Here is a 16583-nt window from a genome sequence, read left to right on the forward strand (position 1 = left end):
GGTCAACTTCTCTTACTGCCAAAACAGCTATGACGCCGCAAGGAATAGACTCCACAAGACGTCTGAACTTGACCGGTGGTATCTGGCACCAAGACATTACCAGCAGATCCTTTAAATTCTGCAGGTTGCAAGGCGGGGCTTCCATGGATTGGATTTGTTGTTTCAGCGCATCCCACAGGTGCTCACACAGATTGAGATTTGGAGGACAACGCAACATCTTGGACTCTTTATCATGCTCCTCAAACCATTCCTGAACAATTTTTGCAGTGTGGCAGCATGCCTAATCCTGCTGAAAAAGACCATTACAATTGGGGAACGCCATTGTCATGAAGGGGTATGTGTGCAACAATCTCTAGTTAGGTGGTATGTGTCAAGTAACATGGACATGAATGCTAGGACCCACGGTTTCCCAGATGAACATTGTACAGAGCACATAAGAATATACAATAATAGTGCATAGGCGCTTCACAATTGGATAAAACAAAAAGTACGTGGTCGAATGAATCAACAGGCAGTGTGACTGATAAAGCAGTGCTTCCCAAACACTTTAAACATAGAATACCAAGAATAAAATATATCAGTGTACACACAAATCCCAGTGACAATATAAGATGTAAGTAATACCACCATGTAACGATGATAAAATGGATGGTACCTAAAATATGAATATAAAACACAACATTGTGTGAACTGTATACACAAAAACAATGTGAATAGAAATAGGACTAGCACTGACATTGTCCAAAGCCATACCAGGCTCTGTATAACGGGCTCAAGGGTGCCAATTCAGGCTAACAAATCCACTTTCCAATAGCAGAAGATGGGACTTCAAGTATGTTGTTAAAACAAAATTTATTGGGAATATTACGCATAAAAACTCAAGGTACTAAAATAGAATGGGAGTGGAACTGAGCATAAAAGTCCAGCATTAAAAAGCAAACAAAGTTTCCACTCACCACCAAACATGTGCACATACTGACACAGATACACTGTATACAGGTACACAGACACACATCCACGCAAACTGACAAACATGCAATACACACGATATACACACTAACACACATACATATACACAGACACACATGCAGATCCACAGATAGAAACACTGCAACACATGCAGATACAAACACTGACACACATGCAGATACAGATATACGAACAGATGCAGACACACAGATACACACACTGACACACATACAGATACACAGATACACACACTGACATGCATATATAAAGATGCACACACTGGTACACTTATATACAGATACACAAACACACAATGACACACACAGGTCAAAATATACACATTTTAACCACCCTCTTGTTTCTTCTTGGCAATCACTGCCAATTCAATGCTTTCCTATGGGAAAGCATTGTGATTGGCTGAGATCACCACTTCTGATCAGCAGCAGAGCCAGATGGTGTTTTAACACTTTAGGGTCAGGAATACATATTTCTGTTCCTGACCCTATAGTGTACCTGTAATGATTCAAAATAAGGCTTACACAGACACGCTCTATGAGAATAAAATAAAGACCTCTTTAAATAATTGATCACTTCTTTGCCATGGACTTCTATGTAATTTAGCAATTTCTTGTTTGTCCTGCAATCTCTTTGCAGAGCTGGGAAGAGGCCACCATGAACTGACATAGACACTGACACAAGTTGTTCACAGGAACATCTCCAAAATGTAATTGCATATCACAGGTTATATTGTGTTCTTTAACAAGGTGTGCTTTTATTATTTATCCATTCAGATAGTTACACCTGGTCTTAATGTATAGAGAGGGTAGTAAAAGGTGGGTGAAGAGTTTGAACTTTCCTGCTGTTACTGGGCAGATCAGCAGTATGGAGGGTGTTTAATTAGGACTTTACTGCTCTTACGATGCAAACACCAGTAGGGGGGTAAGATATTGGAAAGACGGAATAAAGTCCAAACTTGTAAACAACCAAAAAGCTTACTATGCTAAAACTTTGAAACTTTATTCACAAACATATTACATAGTTACATAGTTACATAGCTGAAAAGAGACTTGCGTCCATCAAGTTCAGCCTTCCTCACATTTGTTTTTTGCTGTTGATCCAAAAGAAGGTAAAAAAAAAAACCCAGTTTGAAGCACTTCCAATTTTGCAACAAGCTAGGAATAAAATTCCTTCTTGACCCCAGAATGGCAGTCAGATTTATCCTTGGGTGAATTAGTTATTACCCTACATTGAAGGATTATATCCTTGAATATTCTGTTTTTGCAAGTATGCATCTAGTAGCTGTTTGAACATCTGTATGGACTCTAATAAAACAACTTATTCAGGCAGAGAATTCCACATCCTTATTGTTCTTACAGTAAATGACCTTGTGTCCTATGTAAAGTCCGGTTTGTGAATAGATTTCCACACAATGGCTTGTATTGGCCCCGAATATATTTGTATAATGTTATCATAGCCCCTCTCAGGCAACGTTTTTCTAAACTAAATAGGTTTAAATGTGTTAACCTTTCTTCATAGCTGATATATTCCATACCTTTTATTAATTTTGTAGCCCGCCTCTGCACTTTTTCTAGTGCCATAATTTCCTTCTTTAGAACAGGTGCCCAAAATTGCACAGCATATTCAATATGTGATATTAAAAATCAAAAAGCATAAAAATAATTACATTCCATCACTTCACACAGACTTACTCAAATAGAAACAGCACTTTTGCCATTTACTATCCTCTTGCTATATTAGATATAATGTTCACAGACGTGTGCACAGACAGAAATTTTAGTTTGGTCCGAATAGTTTTGTCCAAAAATAAAAACACATTTGGATGAAGAAAATTTCATCCATGGGTTTGTTCACCTTGTTTAAAATTTAGTTTTCACATTTTCCTTGCAAATGAAATGCAGGCAGCCCGTGTTAATTTTTAACCTCTCACGCATTTCCAGTGAGTAAAAGGTTAAATATGGAAGCAGCGGTGAGCACAGCTCTCCACCACTTCCTTTAACCCTATGAGAGGTTAAATTAATTCTGCATTCAAGAGGGACATTAAACAAATAAGAGCCTATGGGGTTGTCAATATAATTAGGGCGTGTCTACTAAGCAACCGTTTACTGCTCCCTTTCATAAAAGGCATCTGTGCAGCAATACAATACAAGGGGAACCAGATCGATGTCTCTGTAACCCTCTTGTGGGGCCATAAATAAATAATGTGGGGGAGATATAATGTCCCCCCAACCCCTATCCATGAGCGGCATGTGGGGTTTCTTTTTTTTTTTTTTAAATTCTTTATTTATAACAAGGCAAAGCACCACATGAATTCGAAAACGACAACAGTAAACAGCAGTGACTGATGGTTATAACATTGCATAGGAAAGCATCAAATACAGTTACTGGTACATGAAGAGAGTAAATAAATCACTGAGCGGATAATCCTGACGGAGTCTCCATTAACGGTTGTCTGTTCGCCATATTCCAACGGGATATAAATAATCATGGTGCAGCGCCTTGGGTTTTTAATTTTTAAGAAATATAGAAAAATAGAAAACGATCAATCCCCATACACCGTTCGATCTAGCATAGCACTCGTAATTAGTAAGATGTAGGGCATGTGTTCATATCAAATAGACCGTCTATCCCCAGCAAAACATTCGAAGCCCCCGCGAGGGTGGACTAGCCAACCCTGCAACATCAATATGGTCTAACTGACCAACCGCATCTACAGTGCTGCATGCATAGGTCGTGAGAGTTTTGCTATAGAGGGAACAGAGTAAAGGATGATATGTGGTGAAAATGGAGACGATCGTAGAGAGAGAAGAGAGAGATGGAGGAACTTCCATGGGGGGGGGGAAGGGAAGGGGAGGAAAAGATGTAGGGAGGGGGGAGTGCAATATACTGCTAGCCGTCGATAACTATGAATATTTTCCGTGGGTTTAGCGCTATATAGCTATAGGAGGTGGTATAGATCTAGAAGCCCAAAGCACTGGACAGAGGTCGGGGCCACCCCAAGGGTTTGAAGTTTAAGGCAGGGGAGGACCCTCACAGGGCGTTGTCTCGTGGGCATGGAGCGGGGTCGAGTGTTCAGCCCTCGAAACGAGGGCTCGGGGGAGATATCCTAGCCGTCCGGTCTTAATCGCCTATTCCGCTATCTATCCACGGGGCCCAAACCCTGTCAAACTTTTTGAGGGTGCATCTGACCCGCGCCGTTAGCTTATCCATGAGGAAAGCATCTTTGATTTTCTGTACGACAGCTTCAAGCGAGGGAGCCTCGCTATGTAGCCAAGCTTGGGCGAGTGCCCTCCTGGCCGCTAAGTTCACTTTATGCAATAACGCCTGTTCCGCCCTGGACCAGTCGTCTAAAGATCTGGCCAGAAGGAACACCCAGGGGTCTAATGTAACTGCTTTGTCAAAGATATCTTTCAGAAGCCCGGCCACTAAGCTCCAATATTTTTGTGCCTTGGGACAATCCCACCACATATGTAGGTACGTCCCTTGCAAACCACACCCTCTCCAGCATAAGTCCGTGGGCGATTTACGCATCTTGTATAACTTTACCGGTGTGGTGTACCACCGGAAGATAGTTTTGTATGCTTGTTCCTGCATGGAGACACATATAGAGGAAGTGGCCGCAGCTTCCCAAATCTCCTGCCAATCAATGCCTTCCAGTTCCTCACCCAAATCAGCTTCCCATTGAGATATGTAAGTGAGGTCCCCCCATTCTTTCGTACTCGAACTTAAGTGAGTGTATAATAAGGAGATTAGGCCCCCAGGGGACCGTTCTTTGAGACATATAGTTTCGAAGAATGTGAGCGATTTCTGGGCACTGATCTTAATCGAAGGGGTTTGGGCAAAGTCCCGAATCTGGAGGTAGCGAAAAAAGTCGGCAGGGCGCAGTGTGGCCCTATCTTTCAATTCTTCAAACGTTACTAGGGAGCCACCTTTGTACAGATGGCAAAGACGCTGTATCCCTGTACTTTCAATGCCCCCGAAGTCTCTAGCCTCCAGTCCAGGAGTGAAGGCCGTGTTTCTCAAAAAGGGGGCTAAGGGTGAAAGCCCGGGTGATAAACCGTATTTAGTCGAGGTAGCATCCCAAATTCTCAGGGAATTCACAATAGCCGGACATTCGATGCAGGTCGAGGGTCGGTTTTCCTTAGGGACCCACATCAGAAATTGAGGTAAGTCGGGACCTATGAGAGACGATTCCAAGTCTACCCACCGCCTTTCCTCCGGAGGGGAATGCCATAGAACTACTTGTGACAGCTGCGCCGCCAAGTAGTAAAAGTATAGATTCGGGAGTCCCAGGCCCCCCCTTGTTTTAGCCCTATATAGAATGTTTCGGGAGACTCTTGGCCTCTTATTTTGCCAAATAAATTTACCTATCGCCTGCTGGAGCCCGCCTAGGTCAGATTTAGTCAGCTTAACCGGGAGGGCCTGGAACAGAAACAAGATTCTGGGCAGCACGTTCATTTTCACCGAATGGATTCTACCAATCCAAGAAATTGGTTTGTCTACCCATTTCTCCATATCGGTGATCAGGGCACGTAGCAAAGGTGAGAAATTTTGTGTATATAGATGTGTTGGATCCGCTGTCAACTTTACCCCCAGGTACTTGATCTGGTCCCTCGCTATCCTAATCCGGTAGGTATCCCCGATAGTTGTTATATCTGTGTCAGTCATGCAGAGAGGGAGTGCGCTCGATTTAGGCATATTCACCTTGTACCCGGCGAGCCCGCCGTAGGTATCCAATATTTCCGCCAGTGTCCCCATAGAGCCAATCGGATCTGTTAGGGTCAGCAATATATCGTCGGCAAAACCCGACACTATGTACCGCTGACCCCTGATCAAAACCCCATGGACACCTGGGTTACTACGTATCTCTTGCAAAAGGGGCTCCAGGGAGAGGACAAACAGCAAGGGGGACAAGGGGCATCCCTGCCTGGTACCATTCCCTAGGTGAAAGGGCGTCAGTGACGCCCCTGAAATCCGAACCCGTGCTTTAACGTCCGTATACATTGCCTTGATCATGGTAATGAAAGTATCCGGTAAGCCAAAATGGCGAAGGACCTCAAAGAGATAGGGCCACTTAACCCTATTGAAGGCCTTCTCCGCGTCGAGGGACAATAACAGCGTTGGGATTTTTCTAGTTGTTTGCCTCCAGATAAGGTCGACATTCCGCCTGGGGCATGTGGGGTTTCTAATTACAATTACAATTATGATGGGGGGACCTGGACCTGATGTCTGCCCCATGCTCCATATAAAACTTCGCCTGGGAGGGACCCTAAGCATCCATTCATAGGTAATGGATTATGGTTAATAATATTATATACAAGGGTAGTGGACATACTATTGTCCACTTCCCTTAAAATGTAACCCAGGTTATTCCACTGTCTCCAGGTATATCGAAGCCCTAGCCACTCCCCAATAGAAAATATCTGCCTCCCCCACTCACCGTAATAAGAGTTAGGAGGCATCATAAACAAACTTATAGTAAAAAAATAATAATTTCCTATTAGGACAGGAAAAACAATTAAATAATTAGGTAGGCATGTATAAGAGTACCACCATTAGCACCTGCACCTCAGTCTTTTTTCCTGTCCTCTTAGCCTTAGGACAGTTTTTCTTGGGATTTTATTCCTTAAATATTTAGTTTTTTATATGCTCACCTGACTAAATTTGTATTCCTTATGCTTGGAGAGGTCAGCCTCCCTCTCCATGAAGCTCCAGGTACATGTAACCTACCTCTAAGCAGCGGGGGACCCCTGGAGACTGCAGAGATTAGTTCCCTCTGCGTGGACCTTATCCTGGCAAGCTGCCTTTGGATGTGAGCCATCCAGACTTCTTTCAGCTCGGAGGGCTGGTGCAAGCAGCCTCAGGGCACTCTAGTGCCAGGAAAACGAGTATGTTTTCCTGGCACTGGAGTGGTCCTTTAAGTGCGAAATTCAACTGTAAGTACGTTTCCGTTTTTGCTTCATTGTCTGATAGCAGTTTTCTGGCGGTTTTTGGCTTTCTTGTCTGCTTTTTCTCAAGCTCTGCAGGTAAGATTGATTAAAGTTAACTTTTGATGACAATCTTTTTTTTTTTCAAAGTAAAAAAAAAAAATTTCATGCTTTATATCATTGTTTAGTCCAAGTGGTAACATGGACATTCCTCTTACTTCTGCAAAATCATCTGCAATAGGTCATAGGTGAACATAATTTTTATTTTTCATCTGCATAAATTAATTAAGAGTGCAATAGAGGGTACAGTCTTAATGACTTCTGTCTTCACAGCCCTCAAGACCGGTCTGGCCCTAGATCTCCATCCAGGAGAAGGGAAAAGCTGGCGACCTGCCCTGGATGTGGTGCAAGGCCTTTGGAAATTGGCAGGCTTTGCAAGAAATGCTTGGCCCATTTATCTGAGACGGAACAACGTCAATCACCACAGGCCTCAACTTCTGCACAAGATATAGACTTTTTGATAAAACAGGCAGTGGCAGAAGGTATGGCGGAATCCATCAGGGGAAAGAGACACAGATTTGATACTTTCCATGCGGAGACAGACTCATCTGAAGGAGAAATTGGAACTATGGAGCTGGAGTCTATTTCCATGCCCTCTGGATTCAAAGGCAATTGACCATCTGATTTCCTTGGTTAGGAAGACCTTGGCAGTCGCAGATCCATCAGCTTCAGATAAGAATTTGGGGGATTTGAATAGGAAAAGGTCATCTTTTCCGGTCCACAGATCAATTAAGGATGTAATGAAAATGGAATGGGCTACTCCTGAAAGGAGATTTTTCCTTCAGGGACGTCTCCTAAAATTATACCCAATTAGGGAGAAAGATTCCAGACTTTGCACCTCCAATCCTAAAGTGGATGCTCCAGTCATCAAGGTGGCAAAGAGATCTACTCTGCTGATTGACAGTAACGCTTCCCTCAGGGATCCAATGGATAAGAGAATCTATGCTAATATCTCAAAATCCTTTTTGGCTACACGACTTGGCTGTAATCCAGCTGTCTCCATATCTGCAATGTCCAGAGCCATGAGATCCTGGATTATGGACATAAAGGAAGTCCTAGAAAAAGAAGTAAGAAGGAACCACATTGCTGAATCCCTTAAAGAGTTTAAACTGGCTAGTGAATGGCTTTTAGAAGCTTCCACTGATTTGATTAAAGTATTGTCCAAATCTATGGAATTTTCTGTAGCTGCCAGAAGGGCACTTTGGCTTATTTGTTGGAAAGAGGATATCGCTTCCAAACATAATTTATGCTCTCTTCCATTTATGGGTGAATTCCTATTTGGCAAACCCTTGGAGCAAGCAATTAAGAGAGTGGTGGGTGTGAAACAAGCACAAATTCCGCATGATAGAAGGTCCAGAAGGTCTACCTTCTTATAGATAAAGCAAGGCATACAGACCTGGGCGCGAATTCTCCAGAAATGCAAATTGGCATAGCGGACAATCTGGTAAGACTTCCAGGGAAAAGAATCCTACTTCTTCCTTTTGTCTCCAAAAGCAGTTCTGAAGGTGTCAGATTATTGTGGTTCCAGGATGCCTGGGAAGTAATTCTGGATTTGTGGGTAAAGGCTAGAGTCTCATCAGGCTACAACCTATAATTTGAAGGGGAAATGCCCCATTCTCAATTTATCAGAACGAGAATCTCGACCAATCCTCAAAAGAGGAAAGCCTTAAGGCAGTATATCTCTGTCCTACTTCAACAGGAAGTCATATGTCATCTCCCAAATCAAGAACAGTTCCTGGGATTCTATTCCCTGCTCTTTCTGGTAAGCAAACCTGGGGGCAAATGGAAATCCATTTTGGATCTATATCAGTTGAATGTCTTTCTTTAAATAAGAAGCTTTTGTATGGAATCCCTGAGATCCATCATTCCAGTGATCCATCCAGGGGATTGGTTGATTTCGGTGGATTTGAGAGATGCTTACTTCCACATATCTATGGCCACTTGCATCAAAGGTTCCTCAGGTTTTGTATAGGTAACCGACATCTTTAACTCCAGGCTCTATCCTTCGGGATAAGCATGGCACCAAGAACCTTCTCAAAGGTATTGGTCACCATCATCGCCTTGCTGAGGAACCAAGTTGTGGTGGTCTTCCATTACCTGGACGACATCCTGGTAGTAGCACCGGAATACAACCTTTTGCTGCAACAGAGGTCACTGGTACTCCAGACACTTTCCCATTTCAGATGGCTACTAAATATGGCAAAAAGTCAATTGGATCCTACCAGAGAAATAATTTTCCAAGAGGCCAATTTCAACACCCGTTCTGTGGTAGTCTCTCTGGCACAAGAACGAAGGTTCAGGCTTCTGAAGTGCTTAAGAAAGTTTCTCAGAAGGAGATTTTATGAAGCTTTTGGGTGCCCTATCTTCGACCATAGGTCTAGTCAGGTGGGCCCAATAAGAGGGCCCACCCTTGAGGTGTATTAATTATAGATGGCATAGAGTGAGTGAAGGGAGGGGCATAGAGATGGCCAGACAATTAACGGTATAGTAGGAAAGGGGAGGAGTTCCTTATAAAGATAATTAAACCCCTCCCACAACTCCAGGCAAAGCCTTAACATTTGTGTTTGGGGCACAAAAGCTGATACTAGTATTTGAAAGTAAATTGATTTAACGTAGCACACAATATAGGAAAAGTCAGTTGTGGTGTGCCGGAACCGACTATGCGGTAGGCTTGGAAATAAAAGAGGGCAAAAAGAAAATGCAATACCAATATTTATTCATACAACAAACATAATACAATATATATATATATATATATATATATATATATTTAGAGCTGTGCTCAAAAGTTTGTATACCCTGGCAAAAATTGTGAAATTTTGTCTTTGAAAATATGACTGATCATGCAAAAAAAAATTATTTTATTGAAGGATAGTGATCCTTGAATAGTGATCCGATGGTAAAATAGAGATGTATGGTCACAACCTTTGAAGAGGGGTCAACAAGGCCTATAGTGAAATAATACCATCCCCACTGTGAAGCATAGTGGTGGCTCACTGATGTTTTGGGGGTATGTGAGCTCTAAAGGCACGGGGAATCTTGTGAAAAATGATGGCAAGATGAATGCAACAGTTATCAGAGAATGCTGGCAGACAATTTGCATTATTCTGCACAAAGGCTGCACATGGGAGGCTCTTGGACTTTCCAGCATGACAATGACCCTAAGTACAAGGCCTCCGGTGGTTACAGCAGAAAAAGGTGAAGGTTCTGGAGTGGCCATTACTGTCTCCTTACCTTAATATAATGGAGCCACTCTGGGGAGATCTCAAACAGTTCATGCAAAATGACCAAATACTTTGCATGACCTGGAGGCATTTTGCCAAGACGAATGGGCAGATATACCACCTGCAAGAATTAGGGGCCTCATAGACAACTATTACAAAAGTCTGCACGCTGTCATTGATGCAATACACAATATTAAGAACTAAGTGTGTGCAGACTTTTGAACAGGGGCCATTTCATTTTATTCTTTGTTACCTTGTTTTGTTTTATGATTGTGTCATTCTCTTATAACCTACAGTTGAATATGAAAGGAACACTATAGTCACCTAAATTACTTTAGCTAAAAAAGCAGTTTTAACTCAAAGAGCTCGCATTCAAACACACATTTAGGAGAGAGGGAGAAGACCGGAGGTTAGGCTCAGAGACTGCCTGCACCACCTGTACTGGCTAGATAGCTTCAGAGCGGGGGGGGGGGCAGGGGGACACAGGAGACCAAGACAGGAGAAAGATCCACTAGGCCCTAGGCCCTTTGAGGGGAAAAGGGGAAAAAAGTCCGCGCTCCTAGTAGACAGGGGCACACAGACAACGGCGGGGGGATTCGACGGTGCCGACAGGTGCGGCGCAGTCGACTCCTACCTAGCCCATACCCTAGTCTTTTTTGTTGTTTGGATACCCAAAAAGGTTTATTGTTGAATTTTATTGTAGCGTTTGTTATTTACTGTTGTAGGTCGCCCCGCCCGCGGAGCCCACGGGGACGGGGGACGAGCCCGTAATCTTAGACCCGCCCACCAGACGTACGCAAAAGCTTTTTGCACCGACCTGCACTCCCCTACCCTACCCACCACATCCTGAGAAATTAGACATTAGACACACAGACAACGGCGGGGGGATTCGACGGTGCCGACAGGTGCGGCGCAGTCGACTCCTACCTAGCCCATACCCTAGTCTTTTTTGTTGTTTGGATACCCAAAAAGGTTTATTGTTGAATTTTATTGTAGCGTTTGTTATTTACTGTTGTAGGTCGCCCCTGCCCGCGGAGCCCACGGGGACGGGGGACGAGCCCGTAATCTTAGACCCGCCCACGAGACGTACGCAAAAGCTTTTTGCACCCACCTGCACTCCCCTACCCTATTTTTAAAATGTATCAATAGTGACATTGTAACACTATTATCTGTCATAAATTGCTAAATAACACCCCACATGTACATATTTTTTTAAAAGTAGACAACCCAGGGTATTCAATATGGGGTATGTCCAGACTTTTTTAGTAGCCACTTAGTCGCAAACACTGGCCAAAGTTAGCGTTCATATTTGTTTGTGTGTGAAAAAAGTAAAAAACTAAATTGAACGCTAATTTTGGCCAGTGTTTGTGACTAAGTGGCTACTAAAAAAGACTGGACATACCCCATTTGCAATACCTTGGGTTGTCTTCTTTTGCAAATGGTATGCCATCATGGGAGTAATTCTCATTCCTGGGCTACCATACGCTCTCAAAGGCAACGTAACCAACCTGGCCATTTTCAATGTATAAATATTTGACCCATATATTTGACCCTGTAACTTTCAAAAACGCTATAAAACCTGTACATGGGGGGTTCTGTCCTACTCAGGAGACTTTGCTGAACACAAATATTAGTGTTTCAAAACTGGAAAATGTATCACAACAATTATATCATCAGTAAAAGTGCTGTTTGTGTGTGAAAAATGCAAAAAAAGTCACTTTCACTGACAATATCATCGCTGTGATATGTTTTACTGTTTTGAATCACTAATATTTGTGTTCAGCGAAGTCTCCTGAGTAAAACAGTAGCCCCCATGTACAGGTTTTAGGGTGTCGTAGAACGTTACAGGGTAAAATACAGTGATAGCAAATTAAATTCTCTGGACTTTCGGCCTGGGTTGGCAGGCAGGTCCCTTAAATTGCAATCAATAAAATAACTTAATTATGTAAAAATATTACATAAATACGCACGTAGAATTTAAATATATATGCATATTTATATATTTGAAGTCTACGTGTATATTTATATAATTATTTATGTAATTTTGTATATGGACATATGAATAGTTTGCATTCTTTTTATTTATTTATATATACAATTTCATTCTATGTGTATTTTGATATAAATATATATATATTAATATCAAAATACAGCTGGAATAAAATGTTGTATAGATATATAATTTTTTTTTTTTTTATTATTATTTTTAATTTTTTTAATTTAATTTAAATTATTTATTATTCGTATTTTATAATAATATATATATACAATATATATAGTTATTATATATATTATATATATACGTGTGTAAATTAATTATAAGTGTATTTTTATATTAATATATGTACATATTAATATAAAAATACACTTAGCATGACATTATATATATGATATATAGACATATATTATATAGGTATAATATATGTCTATATATCATATATATATATACACATATATAATAATATTTTTTTTTATTAACTTTCACTTTAAATTTTTTTATGATTTTACAGTTGCAGGGAGACTGCCTGTCAGCACAGACAGTCCCCCTGCAGGCAGAGACTAGGACACCTATTGTGACCATGTGGTCGCTCTGTTGGGCAATCACATGGCCCCAGGGGTCCTAAACCGCCATGGGGAGACTGTCTGGGCTGCAGGCAGTCTCCCCACACCGGGAGCACCGCCGATCGCCGCCGGGGAAACGACGGCGATCGGGTAAGTACATTTTAAATTTAGGACGGTTCAGGACCGTCGTCGGTCGGCAAGGGAAAAATGCCGATGACGGTCCTGAACCGTCTAGCGTCCTCAAGGGGTTAACCCCTTAAGGACCGGACTGTTTATGCGATGTTTGTACGTTAAGGACCAGAGCTATTTTAACACTTTTGTGGTGTTTGTGTTTAGCTGTAATTTTCCGCTCTCTCATTTACTGTTCCGATACAAATTATATAATGTTTTTTTCAGGACAAAAAGGGCTTTCTTTACATACTATTATTTTTATCATGTCATATAATTTAATTAAAAAATAATAATAAAATATGGTGAAAAAAAAAATATTTACAAAAATCTTTTACTGATCTTCAAAATCGAATGAAACAAACTGCTAAATAGATTCAAAATGTTGTCCTGAGTTTAAAAACACCCAATGTTTGTGTTTTTTTTTTTTTTTTTTGCTTTTATTTGCAAGTTATAGGGCTATAAGTACAAGTAGGAAATTGCTGTTTCAAAATGTATATTTTTTAAATGTATCAATAGTGACATTGTAACACTGTTATGTCATAAATCTCCAAAAAACACCCCACATGTATATATTTTTCTTAAACTAGATAACCCAGGGTATTCATCTAAGAATATTTTGATACTTTCTATGCAGCCATTTTACCACAAACCTTTGCCAAACTTTGCATAGGTATTTTTTTTTTTTTCACATACATTGCAATTCAGGTGTAAATTCACAGATTATGTTAGGTGTCACTACCAAACCCCACCCGTTAATGTTACCATCATGACAGTATATATAGTATATATTTTTATAAAGTAGACATCAAAGGTTACAGAAGATGGGGTGTTTTGACTTCTTTCCCCCAACCATTTTGCCCCCCAAAGAAAGTGTAGTGGTAATTTTTTTAATTCTGTTTTTTATGCACACGTCATCTGGTTTTGGCCAGCTGGTTATGTGTTACTGCCAGAAAACTTGTTAGACAAAATGTGCTGGTAGCAAATGTACATTTAGCAGCAATCTTTAAACTGACTCCTGCAAATAGAATCTAACTGGAGATTTGTGGGGAGGAAACTGACTAACAAAATATGGCTGCTTTCCAAAGAAACAAAAAATAAAATAAAATTTCAGGAACACTTCTTACAACTATTCTGTGTGGTACAGCTTGAAACATGTTCCTACACACAGTCCTGGTTTCGAAGGGCAATTAGGACAGTGAGAAAAGGGTTGTCTGTCCTTTTCCCGTTTTTAAAACAGACCCGGCAACGTTTCGGGGGGGGGGGGGGGGGGTTTCTAGCAGTTGATGGTAACTTAAAAATAAAATGTCTGGACTCAGCTTGTACCATTGTTGGAACTTGTCCATCTCCATAAATTGTTAAAGAAATTATTTTCAACTGAAATTGGAGAAAGGTGGTTTTCCCTGGATTATTTTGTTTAAAAAGCAAAAATGAGTTGTGGGTTGCTATTTGCATCAGATAGATAGACACCTTTTTATACCATGCTTTGTAAAATAAGATATGGCTGCATCAGCTGATCAGCCAAATCAACACTCCCCATGTACTTATTATACGCCCTGATGTATACCGGTTTGGACTCTACTCTGCCCTGGACAGAGACGTCTGACATGCGTTCGTCATGGATGGTGGTTAGCATGTTGACATCCTTCCTGTTCCTAAATTTTAGTGCAAGCACTTCAGCTTTACGAAGTGCTTTACATTCGCCTTTTTTAAATTTTGACTCTACGAGAGATCGTGGAAAGTCTTTGGAATTTTTTCTGGCAGTGCCGCAGGCCAGTGTCTGTAAACCCTAAAGTGTTTTAAACAGATGGACACTACTATAAAAATTATCCACACAAGGGTGGTAACCTTTATTAAACAAGGGGTTTAGTAGGTGCCATACAAGTTTCCCACTTGTCCCCAGGGAGTCAGGACAGCCAGGAGGGTCCAGTTGACCATCTTTCCCCTCATATACACGAAAGGCAAACGTGTATCCACTTTCGCTCTCGCACAGTTTGTACAGTTTTATACCATACCTAGAGCGCTTTGAGGGGATGTATTGTCTGAACCCTAATCTCCCTTTGTATTTCTTTAGAGATTCATCTATGGATACATTTTGTTGGGGGTATAAACATCCGAAAATTTGTCATGAAAATGGTCTAGCAGTGGGCGTATTTTATAAAGCCTATCGTATTGGGGGTGATCTCTAGGGTGACAGGAGGGTATTGTCACTGAAATGTAAAAATCTCAGCAGTAATTCGTATCTGGCTCTAGGCATGGTTTGGGAGAATACTGGACTAGACATTATTGGGTTGGTGCTCCAGTATGAGCGAATCGATGGCTTTTTTATAATCCCCATGAGCATTGTAAGAGCCCAGAATTTTTTAAGCTCTGGGACATCTGTGGTATGCCAGTCATGCTCCCTTACTGTATAGCTACCTGGATTGCTATCAATAAATTGGGTAGCAATCTCCTCCCAGATGGTATCTCCTAAAAATAGTTCTACATACTGCATTAGGGAGAAGCCATCCACATTAACATTAATGCCTGCGTTGGCACTAAAAGGGGGGACGTTGGGCTCGGCTAACTGTGGAGGTACCCAGTCCTCCTCCACATTCGGCGTAGCAGAGGAAGCACAGCTTCTTTCTTCAGCCGGCTCACACACAGATGACATGTCGTCTTGACTAGACGTGTCAGAAAACTGACCTGAGTCAAAATCTGACGCAGTGTCAGTGGCGTCAGAGTCTGACGCCAAGAAGGCATATGCCTCCTGGGAGTTATGCATACGCTGCATGTTTTACACACGACTAAAACTAATTTTTTTTTATACTTTTTTTTTTTTACTTAAACAGACTAAACAGCAATCCCTAAACTAACTCCTCTCACAAAAATCTAATGGAGATTTGGGGGAAGGAAACTGACTGACCAAGACAGACCAATACAGACCAAGACAGACCAAAACAGAACAAGACAGACCAAGACACAGATTTTTAAAACAAATTTAACCCTTTAAGGGAAAAAAAATACAGACAGTACAAATGCACTGCTGTAACAAATCTGGCAGGGAAGGGGATTTTTTTTATTCACTTTAGATACTGTATAAAGCTCTGGACACTTCTGCTGCAACAAACTATCACAATCTCTGTCTCTCTCACCTCACAAAATGCTACAGAGGAGAGAGAGGCAGAGATCCAGGGCCGGCCTTAGGGGTGGGCGAGCTGTGCGGCCGCACAGGGCGCCATGGAGCAGGGGGCGCCCTGCGGCCGCACAGCTCACACATGGCAGAAAGAAAAAAAACAAAATTTTGCGGTGGGGCAGAGCTTAGCGTGCGGTGGAGGCGGTGCTTAGCGTGTGGCAGGGGCGGAGCTAAAATACCGTCTTATTGCTGCAGGGGAAGCAGGAAGGAGTCCCTTCTTCCCCCCACGACCAGAATCCAGGAGCTTCATTGCATGTCTGCCTCCACAAGGAACAGAGGTAACTATGTGATTGTCTGCTTGTGTGTGTCTGTGTGTTTGACTGTCTGCCTGTGTTTGTGACTGTGTGTGTGTGACTGTCTGCCTGTGTGTGACTGTGTGTGTGTGTGTGTGACTGTCTGTGTGTGTGACTGTGTGTGTGTGTGTGTGTGTGTGTGTGTGACTGTCTGCCTGTGTGTAACTGTGTGTGTGTGTGTGTGTGA

The sequence above is a fragment of the Pelobates fuscus genome, chromosome 5, assembly GCF_036172605.1.
Source record: "Pelobates fuscus isolate aPelFus1 chromosome 5, aPelFus1.pri, whole genome shotgun sequence".
In the NCBI taxonomy this organism is placed as follows: domain Eukaryota; kingdom Metazoa; phylum Chordata; class Amphibia; order Anura; family Pelobatidae; genus Pelobates; species Pelobates fuscus.